Here is a 20,932-nt window from a genome sequence, read left to right on the forward strand (position 1 = left end):
TAAATAAACAGTGATCAATTGATAAATGAAATACAATGTAAAGTATAATCACTACCTTGGTTTTGCAGGTCTTTCTATTGCCAGTCCTTCTCTTCTAAGAGCACGTCTGATACCTCTCGGCTTATCATTTTCGGCCCTTCCTCTAAAACCTGGTTCATCCAAGAATACCTGTCTTGACACTTTTATATTAGCTATGTCAATCTTGGGTTTATTCGTAAGCTTGGACAGTAATGCTTAAAGAAAGAGCACTGATTAAAGTCTCAAAAAGTAATAACGATAAAAAAAAGAAGATGATGTATAATGGTAATTGATACAAGTATCAACCAGAGACCAGACCAACGGACGTGGATGTAAGACCGATTTGTATGTAGAATACAAATTTGGAGAAACAATTTTCTACTGATAATACAAGCCGTAATAATGAAAAAAGAAAGTAATGTAATTTAAGTAAGTCAAACGAAAGAAAATATGTGACCCGCCTTTTCTGCTGTCTACATTATTAAGGGCATTAACTCTCTATATATGAAATCATTCAATATGAACAAAATAAAATGCACATCGGACATGACCAAAATACCAAACATATACTGTTGGTAGCATAATTTCTCCTCCAAAAGAAAGATAAGATATTACCATTCATTAAACTATATTGAACGAAAGAGAAAAACAAATTTAGAAATAGAAAATAAACTCCGAAGTGAATAAAAGCAAATCAAAACTATGATCATCAACTTGACTGTTACTTTGCGATCTCAAAACAACGATAGAACCATCTGTATGGTTGCAATTAGAAATAAATATGTTCACAAAGACAACAGTGATTTAATACTATGAAAATATAAAAGGAAAACATCATGCTCTACTTTGGTTTCTTCATTTGATTTTGAAAACGTAATGTTTGATGTGATTAAAGATCACTTCAGCGTAATTGCTTTAATTAAGTAAAAATAATCAACCGGGGGAAATGCAATCAAGGAAGTAGTACCTGAAAGGAAATTGGAATTTACCATGTTATGCAAACATTATAAACTATTATTTCAAATTTCGGACAATTACTGGTCTTATATAACAACATTTGGTATTGATCGGAAATATTGAATTCAACATGAAGTGCGCATTTTATTTTAAGATATGGGCCTACGGAATTTGGCAACGAGTGTTCGTATGGTTGATTGCTGATTCACCGACAAACGTATCTGAAAAAAAAGTAATGATTTGAATATCAACTGAAAATTTCAGAAGACGCACAAACGAAGATTTACCTAAAAGACAGATACAACTCTTAAAGTTTTATCTAACTCTAAGGAACAGTCTGATTTTATAAGATCAAGTCAATTGTCAACAAATATTTTGATATTCAGCACGTTTCCGCAGATGATGGTATTCACTTCAAAATCACATAAAATATATAACAGTTGATTTGTTTAACAAAACTTAAAAGCTCCATACACAGACAATCTGTTGTATGACATTACTATATATTATTATATGTGTTTTGCTTATTGTGGTGACCTGTAGTTGTTTATTACCTCGTCCCTTTGGTCTATTGTGGATAGTTTTCTCGTGGCAATCATATCACACATAATACATAATCCTTATTGTTATATTCAATGAATATCAGTGGAAAGACATTTATAACAATGGTAGGCCGTCAGTTTTAAAAACTGAACAAAAACCTTAACCTTTAGCCTCGTTGATGAGTTGAATGCTGGTGAGCATGTCAGGCTTGTTAGAACCCATCTCCTACTCTGTCCTTTGTCAGCAAAGATATGTTATTTTGATGATAATGATAACATACGAGTATTTACTTACGATGTCTAGTTGTTGGTATTTTGTGAATGTAAAGACTGCCGTAGTCACTATACAACACATCTACAATATTAGAAATCACAGGCGTTTGGTAACTGAAAATACCAAGCCTCCCTGAAAAACAAAACCAAAAATGGATATACAAACAGCAAGTAAGCTAAAAACGAGAGTTTCTTGACATTAACCGAATAAAATTGAAAAGAAAATAAAGATCAAATGCTTAGGAGATCTGTGTATTGTATTTTAAGCTTAGCCTAGGATTTACTGTCGAACATTGAGTTGATCTACTTTACCTAGCGATGTTAGATAGACAGAGACATATAATATGGCTCTCAGATAGGTAACGAATATTTACTTTACCAAGCGATGCTAGATGGACAGAGACATATAATATGTCTCTCAGATAGGTAACGAATATTTACTTTACCTAGCGATGCTAGATAGACAGAGACATATAATATGTCTCTCAGATAGGTAACGAATATTTCCTTTATCTAGCGATGCTAGATAGACAGAGACATATAGTACGTCTCTCAGATAGTTAACTAATATTTACTTTATCTAGCGATGCTAGATAGACAGAGACATATAATATGTCTCTCAGATAGGTAACTAATATTTACTTTATCTAGCGATGCTAGATAGACAGAGACATATAATATGTCTCTCAGATAGGTAACGAATATTTACTTTATCTAGCGATGCTAGATAGACAGAGACATATAATATGTCTCTCAGATAGGTAACGAATATCTACTTTACCTAGCGATGCTAGATAGACAGACACATATAATATGTCTCTCAGATAGGTAACGAATATCTACTTTACCTAGCGATGCTAGATAGACAGAGACATATAATATGTCTCTCAGATAGGTAACGAATATCTACTTTACCTAGCGATGCTAGATAGACAGAGACATATAATATGTCTCTCGGATAGGTAACGAATATTTACTTTACCTAGCGATGCTAGATAGACAGAGACATATGATATGTCTCTCAGATAGGTAACGAATATTTACTATCGCTAGATAGACAGAGACATATAATACGTCTCTCAGATAGGTAACGAATATTTACTTTACCTAACGATGCTAGATAGACAGAGACATATAATACGTCTCTCAGATAGGTAACGAATATTTACTTCACCTACCGATGCTAGAAAGACAGAGACATATAATACGTCTCTCAGATAGGTGACGAATATTTACTTTATCTAGCGATACTAGATAGACAGAGACATATAATACGTCTCTCAGACAGGTAACGAATATTTACTTTACCTAGCGATGCTAGATAGACAGAGACATATAATACGTCTCTCAGATAGGTAACGAATATTTACTTTACCTAGCGATGCTAGATAGACAGAGACATATAATACGTCTCTCAGATAGGTAACGAATATTTACTTTACCTAGCGATGCTAGATAGACAGAGACATATAATACGTCTCTCAGATAGGTAACGAATATTTACTTTATCTAGCGATGCTAGATAGACAGAGACATATAATACGTCTCTCAGATAGGTAACGAATATTTACTTTATCTAGCGATGCTAGATAGACAGAGACATATAATACGTCTCTCAGATAGGTAACGAATATTTACTTTATCTAGCGATGCTAGATAGACAGAGACATATAATACGTCTCTCAGATAGGTAACGAATATCTACTTTATCTAGCGATGCTAGATAGACAGAGACATATAATACGTCTCTCAGATAGGTAACGAATATCTACTTTACCTAGCGATGCTAGATAGACAGAGACATATAATACGTCTCTCAGATAGGTAACGAATATCTACTTTACCTAGCGATGCTAGATAGACAGAGACATATAATACGTCTCTCAGATAGGTAACGAATATCTACTTTACCTAGCGATGCTAGATAGACAGAGACATATAATACGTCTCTCAGATAGGTAACTAATATCTACTTTACCTAGCGATGCTAGATAGACAGAGACATATAATACGTCTCTCAGATAGGTAACGAATATTTACTTTATCTAGCGATGCTAGATAGACAGAGACATATAATACGTCTCTCAGATAGGTAACGAATATTTACTTTATCTAGCGATGCTAGATAGACAGAGACATATAATACGTCTCTCAGATAGGTAACGAATATTAACTTTACCTAGCGATGCTAGATAGACAGAGACATATAATACGTTTCTCAGATAGGTAACTAATATTTACTTTACCTAGCGATGCTAGATAGACAGAGACATATAATACGTCTCTCAGATAGGTAACGAATATTTACTTTATCTAGCGATGCTAGATAGACAGAGACATATAATACGTCTCTCAGATAGGTAACGAATATTTACTTTATCTAGCGATGCTAGATAGACAGAGACATATAATATGTCTCTCAGATAGGTAACGAATATTTACTTTACCTAGCGATGCTAGATAGACAGTGACATATAATCTCTCAGATAGGTAACGAATATTTACTTTACCTAGCGATGCTAGATAGACGGAGACATATTATACGTCTCTCAGATAGGTAACGAATATTAACTTTACCTAGCGATGCTAGATAGACAGAGACATATAATACGTCTCTCAGATAGGTAACTAATATTTACTTTACCTAGCGATGCTAGATAGACAGAGACATATAATACGTCTCTCAGATAGGTAACGAATATCTACTTTACCTAGCGATGCTAGATAGACAGAGACATATAATACGTCTCTCAGATAGGTAACGAATATTAACTTTACCTAGCGATGCTAGATAGACAGAGACATATAATACGTCTCTCAGATAGGTAACGAATATTAACTTTACCTAGCGATGCTAGATAGACAGAGACATATAATACGTCTCTCAGATAGGTAACTAATATTTACTTTACCTAGCGATGCTAGATAGACAGAGACATATAATATGTCTCTCGGATAGGTAACTAATATTTACTTTACCTAGCGATGCTAGATAGACAGAGACATATAATATGTCTCTCGGATAGGTAACGAATATCTACTTTACCTAGCGATGCTAGATAGACAGAGACATATAATACGTCTCTCGGATAGGTAACGAATATCTACTTTACCTAGCGATGCTAGATAGACAGAGACATATAATATGTCTCTCGGATAGGTAACGAATATCTACTTTACCTAGCGATGCTAGATAGACAGAGACATATAATATGTCTCTCGGATAGGTAACGAATATCTACTTTACCTAGCGATGCTAGATAGACAGAGACATATAATATGTCTCTCGGATAGGTAACGAATGTCTACTTTACCTAGCGATGCTAGATAGACAGAGATATATAATATGTCTCTCGGATAGGTAACTAATGTCTACTTTACCTAGCGATGCTAGATAGACAGAGACATATAATACGTCTCTCGGATAGGTAACGAATGTTTACTTTACCTAGCGATGCTAGACAGACAGAGACATATAATACGTCTCTCGAATAGGTAACTAATATTTACTTTACCTAGCGATGCTAGATAGACAGAGACATATAATACGTCTCTCAGATAGGTAACGCATATTTACTTTATCTAGCGATGCTAGATAGACAGAGACATATAATACGTCTCTCAGATAGGTAACGCATATTTACTTTACCTAGCGATGCTAGATAGACAGACACATATAATACGTCTCTCAGATAGGTAACGAATATCTACTTTACCTAGCGATGCTAGATAGACAGAGACATATAATACGTCTCTCAGATAGGTAACGAATATCTACTTTACCTAGCGATGCTAGATAGACAGAGACATATAATACGTCTCTCAGATAGGTAACGAATATCTACTTTACCTAGCGATGCTAGATAGACAGAGACATATGATACGTCTCTCAGATAGGTAACGAATATCTACTTTACCTAGCGATGCTAGATAGACAGAGACATATGATACGTCTCTCAGATAGGTAACGAATATCTACTTTACCTAGCGATGCTAGATAGACAGAGACATATGATATGTCTCTCAGATAGGTAACGAATATCTACTTTACCTAGCGATGCTAGATAGACAGAGACATATGATATGTCTCTCAGATAGGTAACGAATATTTACTTTATCTAGCGATGCTAGATAGACAGAGACATATAATACGTCTCTCAGATAGGTAACGAATATTTACTTTACCTAACGATGCTAGATCGACAGAGACATATAATACGTCTCTCAGATAGGTAACGAATATTTACTTCACCTAGCGATGCTAGAAAGACAGAGACATATAATACGTCTCTCAGATAGGTAACGAATATTTACTTCACCTAGCGATGCTAGAAAGACAGAGACATATAATACGTCTCTCAGACAGGTAACGAATATTTACTTCATCTAGCGATGCTAGATAGACAGAGACATATAATACGTCTCTCAGACAGGTAACGAATATTTACTTTACCTAGCGATGCTAGATAGACAGAGACATATAATACGTCTCTCAGATAGGTAACGAATATTTACTTTACCTAGCGATGCTAGATAGACAGAGACATATAATACGTCTCTCAGATAGGTAACGAATATTTACTTTACCTAGCGATGCTAGATAGACAGAGACATATAATACGTCTCTCAGATAGGTAACGAATATTTACTTTACCTAGCGATGCTAGATAGACAGAGACATATAATACGTCTCTCAGATAGGTAACGAATATTTACTTTACCTAGCGATGCTAGATAGACAGAGACATATAATACGTCTCTCAGATAGGTAACGAATATTTACTTTACCTAGCGATGCTAGATAGACAGAGACATATAATACGTCTCTCAGATAGGTAACGAATATTTAATTTACCTAGCGATGCTAGATAGACAGAGACATATAATACGTCTCTCAGATAGGTAACGAATATTTAATTTATCTAGCGATGCTAGATAGACAGAGACATATAATACGTCTCTCAGATAGGTAACGAATATTTACTTTATCTAGCGATGCTAGATAGACAGAGACATATAATACGTCTCTCAGATAGGTAACGAATATCTACTTTACCTAGCGATGCTAGATAGACAGAGACATATAATACGTCTCTCAGATAGGTAACGAATATCTACTTTACCTAGCGATGCTAGATAGACAGAGACATATAATACGTCTCTCAGATAGGTAACGAATATCTACTTTACCTAGCGATGCTAGATAGACAGAGACATATAATACGTCTCTCAGATAGGTAACGAATATCTACTTTACCTAGCGATGCTAGATAGACAGAGACATATAATACGTCTCTCAGATAGGTAACGAATATCTACTTTACCTAGCGATGCTAGATAGACAGAGACATATAATACGTCTCTCAGATAGGTAACGAATATCTACTTTACCTAGCGATGCTAGATAGACAGAGACATATAATACGTCTCTCAGATAGGTAACGAATATCTACTTTACCTAGCGATGCTAGATAGACAGAGACATATAATACGTCTCTCAGATAGGTAACGAATATCTACTTTACCTAGCGATGCTAGATAGACAGAGACATATAATACGTCTCTCAGATAGGTAACGAATATTTACTTTACCTAGCGATGCTAGATAGACAGAGACATATAATACGTCTCTCAGATAGGTAACGAATATTAACTTTACCTAGCGATGCTAGATAGACAGAGACATATAATACGTCTCTCAGATAGGTAACTAATATTTACTTTACCTAGCGATGCTAGATAGACAGAGACATATAATACGTCTCTCAGATAGGTAACTAATATTTACTTTACCTAGCGATGCTAGATAGACAGAGACATATAATACGTCTCTCAGATAGGTAACTAATATTTACTTTACCTAGCGATGCTAGATAGACAGAGACATATAATACGTCTCTCAGATAGGTAACTAATATTTACTTTACCTAGCGATGCTAGATAGACAGAGACATATAATACGTCTCTCAGATAGGTAACTAATATTTACTTTACCTAGCGATGCTAGATAGACAGAGACATATAATACGTCTCTCAGATAGGTAACGAATATTTACTTTACCTAGCGATGCTAGATAGACAGAGACATATAATATGTCTCTCAGATAGGTAACGAATATTAACTTTACCTAGCGATGCTAGATAGACAGAGACATATAATACGTCTCTCAGATAGGTAACTAATATTTACTTTACCTAGCGATGCTAGATAGACAGAGACATATAATACGTCTCTCAGATAGGTAACTAATATTTACTTTACCAAGCGATGCTAGATAGACAGAGACATATAATACGTCTCTCAGACAGGTAACGAATATTTACTTTATCTAGCGATGCTAGATAGACAGAGACATATAATACGTCTCTCAGATAGGTAACGAATATCTACTTTATCTAGCGATGCTAGATAGACAGAGACATATAATACGTCTCTCAGATAGGTAACGAATATTTACTTTACCTAGCGATGCTAGATAGACAGAGACATATAATACGTCTCTCAGATAGGTAACGAATATTTACTTTACCTAGCGATGCTAGATAGACAGAGACATATAATACGTCTCTCAGATAGGTAACGAATATTTACTTTACCTAGCGATGCTAGATAGACAGAGACATATAATACGTCTCTCAGATAGGTAACGAATATTTACTTTACCTAGCGATGCTAGATAGACAGAGACATATAATACGTCTCTCAGATAGGTAACGAATATTAACTTTACCTAGCGATGCTAGATAGACAGAGACATATAATACGTCTCTCAGATAGGTAACGAATATCTACTTTACCTAGCGATGCTAGATAGACAGAGACATATAATACGTCTCTCAGATAGGTAACGAATATTTACTTTACCTAGCGATGCTAGATAGACAGAGACATATAATACGTCTCTCAGATAGGTAACGAATATCTACTTTACCTAGCGATGCTAGATAGACAGAGACATATAATACGTCTCTCAGATAGGTAACGAATATTAACTTTACCTAGCGATGCTAGATAGACAGAGACATATAATACGTCTCTCAGATAGGTAACGAATATTAACTTTACCTAGCGATGCTAGATAGACAGAGACATATAATACGTCTCTCAGATAGGTAACGAATATTAACTTTACCTAGCGATGCTAGATAGACAGAGACATATAATACGTCTCTCAGATAGGTAACGAATATTAACTTTACCTAGCGATGCTAGATAGACAGAGACATATAATACGTCTCTCAGATAGGTAACGAATATTTACTTTACCTAGCGATGCTAGATAGACAGAGACATATAATACGTCTCTCAGATAGGTAACGAATATCTACTTTACCTAGCGATGCTAGATAGACAGAGACATATAATACGTCTCTCAGATAGGTAACGAATATCTACTTTACCTAGCGATGCTAGATAGACAGAGACATATAATACGTCTCTCAGATAGGTAACTAATATTTACTTTACCTAGCGATGCTAGATAGACAGAGACATATAATACGTCTCTCAGATAGGTAACTAATATTTACTTTACCTAGCGATGCTAGATAGACAGAGACATATAATACGTCTCTCAGACAGGTAACGAATATTTACTTTATCTAGCGATGCTAGATAGACAGAGACATATAATACGTCTCTCAGATAGGTAACGAATATCTACTTTATCTAGCGATGCTAGATAGACAGAGACATATAATACGTCTCTCAGATAGGTAACGAATATTTACTTTACCTAGCGATGCTAGATAGACAGAGACATATAATACGTCTCTCAGATAGGTAACGAATATTTACTTTACCTAGCGATGCTAGATAGACAGAGACATATAATACGTCAATCAGATAGGTAACGAATATTTACTTTACCTAGCGATGCTAGATAGACAGAGACATATAATACGTCTCTCAGATAGGTAACGAATATTTACTTTACCTAGCGATGCTAGATAGACAGAGACATATAATACGTCTCTCAGATAGGTAACGAATATCTACTTTACCTAGCGATGCTAGATAGACAGAGACATATAATACGTCTCTCAGATAGGTAACGAATATCTACTTTACCTAGCGATGCTAGATAGACAGAGACATATAATACGTCTCTCAGATAGGTAACGAATATTTACTTTACCTAGCGATGCTAGATAGACAGAGACATATAATACGTCTCTCAGATAGGTAACGAATATCTACTTTACCTAGCGATGCTAGATAGACAGAGACATATAATACGTCTCTCAGATAGGTAACGAATATTAACTTTACCTAGCGATGCTAGATAGACAGAGACATATAATACGTCTCTCAGATAGGTAACGAATATTAACTTTACCTAGCGATGCTAGATAGACAGAGACATATAATACGTCTCTCAGATAGGTAACGAATATTAACTTTACCTAGCGATGCTAGATAGACAGAGACATATAATACGTCTCTCAGATAGGTAACGAATATTAACTTTACCTAGCGATGCTAGATAGACAGAGACATATAATACGTCTCTCAGATAGGTAACGAATATTTACTTTACCTAGCGATGCTAGATAGACAGAGACATATAATACGTCTCTCAGATAGGTAACGAATATTTACTTTACCTAGCGATGCTAGATAGACAGAGACATATAATACGTCTCTCAGATAGGTAACGAATATCTACTTTACCTAGCGATGCTAGATAGACAGAGACATATAATACGTCTCTCAGATAGGTAACGAATATTTACTTTACCTAGCGATGCTAGATAGACAGAGACATATAATACGTCTCTCAGATAGGTAACGAATATCTACTTTACCTAGCGATGCTAGATAGACAGAGACATATAATACGTCTCTCAGATAGGTAACGAATATCTACTTTACCTAGCGATGCTAGATAGACAGAGACATATAATACGTCTCTCAGATAGGTAACGAATATCTACTTTACCTAGCGATGCTAGATAGACAGAGACATATAATACGTCTCTCAGATAGGTAACGAATATCTACTTTACCTAGCGATGCTAGATAGACAGAGACATATAATACGTCTCTCAGATAGGTAACGAATATCTACTTTACCTAGCGATGCTAGATAGACAGAGACATATAATACGTCTCTCAGATAGGTAACGAATATTTACTTTACCTAGCGATGCTAGATAGACAGACACATATAATACGTCTCTCAGATAGGTAACGAATATTAACTTTACCTAGCGATGCTAGATAGACAGAGACATATAATACGTCTCTCAGATAGGTAACTAATATTTACTTTACCTAGCGATGCTAGATAGACAGAGACATATAATACGTCTCTCAGATAGGTAACTAATATTTACTTTACCTAGCGATGCTAGATAGACAGAGACATATAATATGTCTCTCGGATAGGTAACTAATATTTACTTTACCTAGCGATGCTAGATAGACAGAGACATATAATACGTCTCTCGGATAGGTAACGAATATTTACTTTACCTAGCGATGCTAGATAGACAGAGACATATAATACGTCTCTCGGATAGGTAACGAATATTTACTTTACCTAGCGATGCTAGATAGACAGAGACATATAATACGTCTCTCGGATAGGTAACTAATATTTACTTTACCTAGCGATGCTAGATAGACAGAGACATATAATACGTCTCTCAGATAGGTAACGAATATTTACTTTATCTAGCGATGCTAGATAGACAGAGACATATAATACGTCTCTCAGATAGGTAACGAATATCTACTTTATCTAGCGATGCTAGATAGACAGAGACATATAATACGTCTCTCAGATAGGTAACGAATATCTACTTTACCTAGCGATGCTAGATAGACAGAGACATATAATACGTCTCTCAGATAGGTAACGAATATCTACTTTACCTAGCGATGCTAGATAGACAGAGACATATAATACGTCTCTCAGATAGGTAACGAATATCTACTTTACCTAGCGATGCTAGATAGACAGAGACATATAATACGTCTCTCAGATAGGTAACGAATATCTACTTTACCTAGCGATGCTAGATAGACAGAGACATATAATACGTCTCTCAGATAGGTAACGAATATCTACTTTACCTAGCGATGCTAGATAGACAGAGACATATAATACGTCTCTCAGATAGGTAACGAATATCTACTTTACCTAGCGATGCTAGATAGACAGAGACATATAATACGTCTCTCAGATAGGTAACGAATATCTACTTTACCTAGCGATGCTAGATAGACAGAGACATATAATACGTCTCTCAGATAGGTAACGAATATCTACTTTACCTAGCGATGCTAGATAGACAGAGACATATAATACGTCTCTCAGATAGGTAACGAATATCTACTTTACCTAGCGATGCTAGATAGACAGAGACATATAATACGTCTCTCAGATAGGTAACGAATATTTACTTTACCTAGCGATGCTAGATAGACAGAGACATATAATACGTCTCTCAGATAGGTAACGAATATCTACTTTACCTAGCGATGCTAGATAGACAGAGACATATAATACGTCTCTCAGATAGGTAACTAATATTTACTTTACCTAGCGATGCTAGATAGACAGAGACATATAATACGTCTCTCAGATAGGTAACGAATATTAACTTTACCTAGCGATGCTAGATAGACAGAGACATATAATACGTCTCTCAGATAGGTAACTAATATTTACTTTACCTAGCGATGCTAGATAGACAGAGACATATAATACGTCTCTCAGATAGGTAACTAATATTTACTTTACCTAGCGATGCTAGATAGACAGAGACATATAATACGTCTCTCAGATAGGTAACTAACATTTACTTTACCTAGCGATGCTAGATAGACAGAGACATATAATACGTCTCTCAGATAGGTAACGAATATTTACTTTACCTAGCGATGCTAGATAGACAGAGACATATAATACGTCTCTCAGATAGGTAACGAATATTAACTTTACCTAGCGATGCTAGATAGACAGAGACATATAATACGTCTCTCAGATAGGTAACGAATATCTACTTTACCTAGCGATGCTAGATAGACAGAGACATATAATACGTCTCTCAGATAGGTAACGAATATCTACTTTACCTAGCGATGCTAGATAGACAGAGACATATAATACGTCTCTCAGATAGGTAACGAATATTAACTTTACCTAGCGATGCTAGATAGACAGAGACATATAATACGTCTCTCAGATAGGTAACGAATATTAACTTTACCTAGCGATGCTAGATAGACAGAGACATATAATACGTCTCTCAGATAGGTAACGAATATTAACTTTACCTAGCGATGCTAGATAGACAGAGACATATAATACGTCTCTCAGATAGGTAACGAATATTTACTTTACCTAGCGATGCTAGATAGACAGAGACATATAATACGTCTCTCAGATAGGTAACGAATATTTACTTTACCTAGCGATGCTAGATAGACAGAGACATATAATACGTCTCTCAGATAGGTAACGAATATCTACTTTACCTAGCGATGCTAGATAGACAGAGACATATAATACGTCTCTCAGATAGGTAACGAATATCTACTTTACCTAGCGATGCTAGATAGACAGAGACATATAATACGTCTCTCAGATAGGTAACGAATATCTACTTTACCTAGCGATGCTAGATAGACAGAGACATATAATACGTCTCTCAGATAGGTAACGAATATTTACTTTATCTAGCGATGCTAGATAGACAGAGACATATAATACGTCTCTCAGATAGGTAACTAATATTAACTTTACCTAGCGATGCTAGATAGACAGAGACATATAATACGTCTCTCAGATAGGTAACTAATATCATCAAAGATACCATACTTATAATCTAGGACGCCAGACGCGCGTTTCTTCCAAAGAAAACTCGTCAGTGGCGCTTAAATGTAGGACAAATCAAATATACAGTTGAAGAGCAATTTAAACATAAGTAAAACAAAACTGTATCAGATCAGTTTAAGGCCCCTAATCCTAGGGTTGATAAACCATAGTGTCTCGAATAACACAGCATTAATAAGAATCCATCCCCGGCGGCTATAACATACAAATTCAAGGTTTTGTGAAACAGGAGGTAACTGCTTTACCTGTATCTAAAACAACATAGGTTGCTTACATTTGCCAGTTCTGCTAAAACGTCTAGAAATTAAAATAAGTCTCATAAATATAAAATTACAAATACCGGTTACAGTTCCCACTAAAAGTATAGGAACAGAAGTTTTATAAAAACATTTTACCGTATTCTGCCAGTATAACAGTGAATTCAAACGCTTTCATAATATGTTCATCTGTAAGTGACATAGGGATTGACGACTCGGACGCTCGGCTCGGTAATCTATTATCAGATAGATGTGCACTCTTTGCGCGACTATCGTTCGCTTTAACGTCTGGAGTAATACCCTGTGTCTGATTGTGTTGGTATTTGTCCATATCTTCCTGAAATTCTGATATTTTTCCTAGTAAATGGTGATCCCTGCGCTAAAATAATATTTAAATGGTTAAAAAAGTAAATCTGGTCATTAGATATATATATACATTGTATGTATGTATATTTCTAGATTTACTGATTGCTGTAATATATTTAAAAGGTTATCAAAATTAATAAAATCAAGATAAAAAAAAAACCGATGGTATTTACAGCAAATGGGGAAATCCAAAGATGACTCTATTGATTTAAATCAAAGATAGCCAATATTGGATGTCAACAGATATGAAAGCTTCTCAAATCTTTGAAATCGCAAGGAATGTGAAGGTTAAATGCAAAATAAATAATAAAAAACTTTTGTTTTTCTTTTTTCTTTTCGATATATACCAGTTTGGCTGCCCATTTGTTATCATGGTCGATTTATTGTTGTCTTATTATATTGACGTTTAACCCAACACATCTTTTTATTCATGATAAAGCTATGTTTTATAATAAACCCTTCTAAGCTGATTCATTGTCATGATATTGCAATCAAATGAATTCATATCCTATTGAAAGGTACGTAATAGTTTATTGGATAAGCTAAAGTGCCAGCCTGTCGCATCCTAAAGTATTTCTGTTATATATATGCAACCAAAACAATATATCACTATGGCCCGATTTAAATTGTTGATTGTTTCGGTTAAATAGTTCATGTTATTTCTTGGCTTGTTTGATACTTCGGGTAGGCTTTTGTCATTTTTCTTGGAACATCTGACTAAAGAAAGACTGATTTTGTTCCCGACACGTATAAAGAGTAATCCCTGGAATCTTTTGGAACATTGTCTGTTTAAACGACAGTCATTTTCAATGTGTCTTAAAACTTAATATATGATGTGCTTCCATGTTTATTGCAGCAGAGTTGCACTATATGTATTATAAAACTTAGGCTTTTAGTATAGCTGTCAATTATATTTCTCTTTGTGAATGGTTTGCCATTGGGCTGAAAGAAACCAACATTATCACTATTTTGCTCGCCACTAATTGCAAATACTTAAATGTAATCAGTGCAGTTCATTAAGGATTGCGTGCATTCCTTAGTCAACCCTATTAATAAGATATTAAAAAAAATATTTAAAAAATCAGCTGTTGTCTCACCACAGCTCTTCTAAAAGCCTTCCGTTCCGCTGTCATAAATTGTTTCACTGTATCTTTTAAACTCTGAAAAGATAAAAAACAATAAAACAAAAATGAGGTATTGATTTCCGTAACATTACTTGTTCGTGTTGTTTGTGTTTATGTTGTTTCTATCTATATTGTAACATCCTGGATTATTGCGCATTGATTAAGAAAAATTATAAATTCGAAAAAAAATACAATGGGATTCTTCTAGATGACGTTGAGAAAATACAAGTTGCAGTTAGATAAACTAATTTTACTTAATAAAAGTGGTAAGGATGTGTCACAGTACCAGTGTTTATATTAACTTGAATGTCTTGGGAGCTAGGCAAGAAAGGTCGTTGTTTTTTGGAGGAGAAGGGATATTGGTGATTTATTTGGTTTTGGTCTGTTGCACAGTCCAATATCTTTTTTATTCCTTTATCCTGTTTATGTGATATAGAATGGTATGTTATAGCTAGTTATGACTCGTGATTTACGTGTAGAGCATACTATGACCCACAATTGATTGATTGTTGGTTGCTTAACGTCCAGTGGCAAATATTTCAAGCATATTCAGGACGAGTTATGACCCACAAAGGCTGTAGCACATTTCACACATCTTTCTTTGTATATTTTATATTTGAAGGGAAGTTCTATATAAACATAATCGATCGGTACGGTGTTTGATTTGTATCGCTCTAAACTTTTAAAGTTCTACTAAAACTTTTGTAATCTGATCCAACATCTTCTAAATTGCAAAATGAATAAGTAATTTCTCTTAGTTTTTTTTACTCCAAAGTATCTTTGTAGTATATACATGTGTATTTTGTTTTCAATTTTTCTTGTACTTGAGCGTATCTAATGACGATCTATAGAGTACGTGTAATCCAGAAAGTGTTCTCGGCAGATTTTAAAGCTTGTCGGACCTCATACGTTTACATGCTGTTTCTTTTTTTTATACCTCAGTTGCAAAATCTTGAACAAAACAGAGCAGTGAAGCATCATCCTCTCTAGTAATACTCATAAACACCGTCATTTTCATAGCTTCTGGCAACACATTGTCGCGACCGGCAGCAAGATACTGACTACAGATCGTGTTGGCTAACTTCCGCTTGATCAAATGTCCAAATTCGTCTCTATGTGAATCTTCTGCATCCAAATACTGTCTCAAATCTGTCCAAAATTCTAGCAATCTTATGTCTCTAGTCTTTCCTGATTGATACAAGTATGCTTGTAAAGGATTTCCGGCTAATTTTTCAGCTGCAAGGGCAATCATAACTTTGCTTTTAGCCTTCCGACCAGTGTTTATACGTTTCGTTCCGCTGATGTAAGTTGATAACGATGGCGGTATTTTAGGCAACGAACCAATAAAAGTAAATGGGGGTGTCTCGGTTTGATCGGACATTATTTTTAATGAAGACGTAAGATCTCTTGGGTCAGCACTACCGAAATCTAATGATGCAGTTAATTGTGGCGATCTCTTTTCCAATGGACCTCCTACAAACGTATAAAACAAAGACATATATGAATATTTTGTATTTTAGGATTTGTAAAGTCCAATTGCTTTAAAAAAACAGTTCCTACATTTATGCCATTATCAACAATTGATTAACACCATCTATTTTTTTTATACACTTATCAATACATTACATATTTTTCTATGAAGCATGCTCGGTCCACGGACGGATCAAACAAGAGACTTACGAATTGGTATTTGCTGCTTCCCGGTAAGCACGCGACGTTCAGGAGTAAAAGCAAATACAGATCGGTTCGGAGTTAGAATAATGTGTCCTATTAGGATGACATGTCTTCCTGTGGACAGCCATAAATTTAAGAAGGCAATTATTTTATTAAATATAAAACAATATAGAGATTTATTTGGGAAGTATGATTTCATCAGCAGGAGTTTTATAAAAATACTCCTGATTTTTACTGTTATATTATCTAGTAAGTAAAACAGTTTATGAAGTGCCTTTTAATTCCATTTGTTTTGGCTTTCGGAGGAACAAATTGTAGAGTGCTGGTTACAGTCATTGCGTCTGTTATTTTATTGGGATGAACGCCAACTGTCTAATCTACTATTTGAAGCAAGACATATAGGTTTCCTTTTGTAGCAAGACTGTGCTTCATCACTTCTTACCTCCAGCTATAGTAAGACTGTTCTTTATCACTTCTTACCTACAGCTATAGCAAGACTGTGCTTTATGACTTCTTAATTCTAGCTATAGTAAAAAAAATCATTCTGATTTATTACTTCTTACCTCCAGCTATAGTCATAATCACTGTGTTTTAATACTTCTAACCTCCAGCTATATAAAGTCAGAAAATAACTGAGTTTTATCACGTGTAACCTCCACCTATGGTCAGAAAGTCACTGTTTTTATTACTTCTTACCTCCTGCAATAGTCAGAAAATTACTGTGTTTTATGATTTCTAACCTCCAGCTATAGTAAGACTTTACTTTATCACTTCTTACCTCCAACTATAGCAAGACTGTGATTTGTGACTTCTTAATTCTAATTCTAGCTATAGTAGTAAAAAATATCATTCTGATTTATTACTTCTTACATCCAGCTATAGTCATAATCACTGTGTTTTAATACTTCTAACCTCCAGCTATATAAAGTCAGAAAATAACTGTGTTTATCACTTCTAACCTCCACCTACTAGTATGGTCAGAAAATCACTATTTTTATTACTTCTTACCTCCAGCTATTGTCAGAAAATTACTGTGTTTTATGACTTCTTCTTGTTCTTCAGTAGGTTCCTCTATGTTAAGACAAGATTCAACGGATAAAGTCGTGGTCAGTGTATCCGAAAGACTGGATTCGGTAATAGTTGTTGTTGTATCGGACCGTTCAAATTTAGGTGTCTCTTGAACACTTGTCATTTCTCCAGCAACGTTAGACTCAATTACTTTTGTCGGAGTTAGTTCCGGCTTTGTGTTATCTGTCGATTCATAAGCTTTCGGAAACATAAACCTACATTTCATCTGCCGCTGTTTTTCTATAGCCATTCTATCATGTGGCGTCTCTCGTTGCAGAACTGCTAGGCACTCTTTAGGTGCCGTTTTCATGAGATGAAGTATATATCTTGGTACCCAATATACTTTCATTGCAGAGATAATTAGATTTTGCAAATCCCGAAAGGCCTCGTCTGAATTTACGCGATAAATGACATTTCCTCTTCCAAATGTTTGAATAAGTTCCTTCTGTATATGTGTTTCCGGTATAAAATCAAAATTAAGTTTTCCTGTCACAAAAAAAAAATCTTTGTTTTTATTTAAGAATTGAATGCTTCTTTTTGTAACTTCATTGGGGTGTAAAAGCGTTGACCGAAGTACATTTTTTATGAAGCGCGGAAGCGCTTCATTCTAAAAATGTGCGCACGGTCAACGCTTTTACAACCCTATGAAGTTACAAAAAGAAGCATTCAATACTTATAATTACATTTTTTAGCTAGGATCATGAAAACACGATTTTTATCAAGTTTTTATTTAATTTACCTGTGCACTTTATTGTGGGACCTCGTGTCATGAATGAGTAATTTCATTGTGTAATGAAGTTGATTGAGGAATAACGCGAGATTGCAGTTAGCCAATCAGAATAACGTATTATATTGAAACATACATCTAATGTATTTATAATATAATAGTTTATGATCATTTGTAGGAAACAGGTGATGACTGTTAAAATTTCAGTAAAAGAGGAAGCCCAAACCATTATACATAAGATGTTTATTATTCAAATACGCATAGAGAAAATTCAATCACCATTTGCATACCTATTTTCTTTAATTTCATACGGATATCAATACATTAGAGACGATTAGGAGGAAAAGATGTATTTCAAATCAATGTCCGTTTATGAAATTTAATGAACGCCCCTGTTGCATTGTCGATATTAAATTGTATGGATTTTGTACTTGCAGGACTTAAATTACACACTTTGTAAATGTTCAAAATAATGTAAGTCTAATAATACTTAGATGACTTTAGAAGGGTTTTGGAGACCAATGTAGTCTATTTGGTGTAACTGGTCTAAACGTTTTTAATTTTGGCTTTCGAAAATTTAAGCCTCGAGCGCAACTGATGAATTTAATTCCAGAAAATCAGTCAATCTTGTTTTGACCCCTAGACGTACGTACCTAAATACTAACAAGAAAAACATGATTGCAGTATTATATATTTTGTCATTTATGAATATTAAAACCACATAACCTTCAAATACAGTATATTTTCCTGCACTGTCTAGTTCATCTGGAGCGCCATCTGCCAGATACATGTTCCGAATATACAACATCAGTTTCCGGCGTTCATTTTCATTTTGCATGTGTCGTATCCTTTCAAGGTCGAGCCAACATCGATAACATTTTTCGCCGGCAGTTCCAATCAGAAATTCACGAAATAGTTGCATGCCAACTGCATTGCCAAGAAGGTTTCTTGTAAATGTAGTTCGGTCTCCCGAATCATCGCTTTCTAGAGATAAAAAAGAATTATCAATTTTTCTTCTTAACAGTATGTCATTAATTGAAGAGCCAAGCAACCTAAACAGTGGTTTTCGTTTATTGCTGTATATCATATTTGTTTTTCGTTCAATATTTTGTTCATAAATCAGGCCGTTAGTTTTCTTGTTTGAATTGTTTTACATTTGTTTTTTTCGGGGCCTTTTAATTTTTTTTTATCTCATTGTTTGTATTGTATTATGAAAAATTATTGATGTTGTAATGTTTATGCCCTTTGGGGCCCATAATTGGAAATAAAAATATCTTATCTTATCTTATAGCTGACTGTGCGGTATGGGTTTTACTCATTGTTGGAGGCCGTACGGTGGCCTATAGTTGTTAATTTCTGTATCATTTATTCTCTTGTGGAATGTTGTCTCATCTGCAATCATACCACATCTTCTTATTTTTATATAAACGTAATTAATCACTAATTACCTTGACAAATTTGATACATTTCAAACCAAAACAAGTAGTTGAAACTTACAAAGTGACAGAACATTAATTATCTCGTTCCAAGAAACTATATTATTCAGCACTTCAGTCTAAACTTGTGACACGTGTTCGGTAATTAAACTTTGACCAAATGAGGGTAGCGCAGTATTGTTTAATTCCACCAGGAAAGTGCATAAAGAGCCTACTTACCGATACCAAAAGAGAGGCGAAAGATATCAAAGGGACATTCAAACTCATAAGTCGAAAATAAAGTGACAGCGCCATGACAAAAAACAAAAAAGACCAAAAGACAAACAACAGTACACAAAAAACAAAAACAAAAAAACCCAAAGACTGAGCAACACGAACCCCACCAAAAACCGGGAGGAGTTTCTCGGTGCTCCGAAAGGGTAAGCACATCTTTACAAATATGTTTCTCTACTGATGCGCGATTTCGCTATCACCAATCAGTACATGTAATAAAAAGTTGTGTAACAAAAAAAACAAGCATTGTACATATATAATCGTTAGTTAGATATTATATTATTGAAACAGAATTTCGGACGCGGTATTTTATTATCTTTATTAATTTTTGCTTTATTTGTACTTGTACTTGTACAAATAAAGTCTCCTGT

General features: G+C 34.8%; 1 protein-coding gene across 1 annotated transcript in view; it reads right to left on the reverse strand.

Annotated features, from left to right (window-relative positions):
• The window catches only part of LOC127702261 (regulator of G-protein signaling protein-like), a 34,165-nt gene extending 32,256 nt beyond the window's left edge, over positions 1 to 1,909 (reverse strand). The window contains exons 1-2 of the mRNA XM_052206379.1: positions 1,813 to 1,909; positions 56 to 233 (exon numbers count right to left, since the gene is read on the reverse strand). The gene's annotated coding sequence lies outside the window, so the exon portion shown is untranslated. The remainder of the gene's footprint in view (positions 1 to 55; positions 234 to 1,812) is intronic.
• Positions 1,910 to 20,932: the final 19,023 nt, after the last annotated feature.

Source organism: Mytilus californianus, unplaced genomic scaffold (assembly GCF_021869535.1).
Source record: "Mytilus californianus isolate M0D057914Y unplaced genomic scaffold, xbMytCali1.0.p SCAF_5, whole genome shotgun sequence".
Lineage (NCBI taxonomy): Eukaryota > Metazoa > Mollusca > Bivalvia > Mytilida > Mytilidae > Mytilus > Mytilus californianus.